The sequence below is a fragment of the Silene latifolia genome, chromosome 3 (genome assembly GCF_048544455.1).
Source record: "Silene latifolia isolate original U9 population chromosome 3, ASM4854445v1, whole genome shotgun sequence".
NCBI classification, from domain to species: domain Eukaryota; kingdom Viridiplantae; phylum Streptophyta; class Magnoliopsida; order Caryophyllales; family Caryophyllaceae; genus Silene; species Silene latifolia.
In genome coordinates, this window is record NC_133528.1 from 60,423,378 (window position 1) to 60,424,831 (window position 1,454).

Consider the following 1,454-nt stretch of genomic DNA (forward strand, 5'->3'; position numbering starts at 1 on the left):
CTCGATCGAGTGGAAAAATCACTCGATCGACCACTTTCTTCGCCAAATCTGCTCAATCGACCACCAGAAACAAGTCGATCGAGCACTTTCTTTGCCGTGAGCTCATTTTCTTCGCCAGAACACTGTTCACCATCAGTTTTAGTCTTCCTTGGGTCTGATTTCTGCATTTCCGGTCCCTCATATGAACGACCGCTTCTCAAATTTATCAAGTTTACCGTCTCATGTGGGTTCTTCTCATTTTGAGTCGGTAATTGACCTTGCTTTCTTGAAGATTGATTCGTGGCTAGTTGGGCAACTTGAGTTTCAAGTGCCTTTATGGACGCATCTTTCTGTTGATCACTCAGCTGAAACTGCTTTGTAAAGGCTTGCAACATAGACTTAAGCTCACCAATTTCACTCACCCCACCGGAAGATGATGTACCATGGTTAGGAGGAGTAAAGGAAGGAGGCTTCTGATAGCCTTGTTGATTCTTATGTGGAGGTACATAAGGCTGCTGCTGGTGCGGAGGAGGTGTAGGATTGAGCACATTTTGGCTGGTCAACCTCGGATTGGGATAGACTGCCCCTTGATTATTGTAATAGGAACCTCCTCCTTGCCTATATTGTTGAAAGGCAAGGACTTGTTCCTTCTCTAAAAGACAACCAACAGCAGAGTGGCCATCATTACCTCCACATCTCTCACATGAAACGGTCTCTCCTCTAGTAAGAACATGGACCGTCTGAGGCTCCCCAGCAGCTTGTAACTCTAACTTGTCAAATCTAGCATTCATGGTCTCCAGCTGAGCCAAAACCTGCTTATCAACTGCATGAATTGTCCTAATCCCATCCCTCGAGTTACCATACTCAGCACTATGATTAGCCATCTCTTCAATACGAGACCACCCCTTATCATCATCGGTGTTCTCCTGAAATCTCCCACTAGATGCCGCATCAAGTATGGCTCTGTGGTCGTCATACAGCCCATTATAGAACTGATTAGCTAGAAACCATGGGTCAAAACCATGGTGAGGAATAGACCTCACCAACTTCTTGAATCGTGACCATGCTTCATAAAAACTTTCATCGGGAGCCTGTCTAAAACTGGTAATCTTGGCCCTCAGCAGGTTGGTGCGTTGTGGAGGGAAATATCTCTTGTAAAATGCAAGAGCAAGAGACTCCCAATCTGTAACCCCAGCAGCTGTGCGGTCCAAGTCAGTCAGCCACTCCCTGGCTGAATCAGCCAAAGAGAAAGGAAATAGAACCTCCTTAATCTTATCTTGAGTTACCACCTTAGTGGCGGGGATAGTAGAGCAGTAATCGGTAAAGGTCTCCATATGCTTCCTCGGATCTTCACCTGCCACACCTCTATAGATATTCCTCTCCACCAGATTGATATAAGAAGTGTTGGGAAATGTGTCCTCAACAATAGTGCGATCACATGATTTAAATATCATTATTAAATCTCATTTCAAGAA

At 45.0% G+C, this 1,454-nt stretch overlaps 1 non-coding gene across 1 annotated transcript; it reads left to right on the forward strand.

Annotated features, from left to right (window-relative positions):
• Window positions 1-996: 996 nt before the first annotated feature.
• On the forward strand, window positions 997-1,103 carry LOC141650293 (small nucleolar RNA R71). Its single transcript, XR_012546333.1, has one exon. It is a non-coding gene; the product is annotated as a small nucleolar RNA R71 (small nucleolar RNA).
• Window positions 1,104-1,454: the final 351 nt, after the last annotated feature.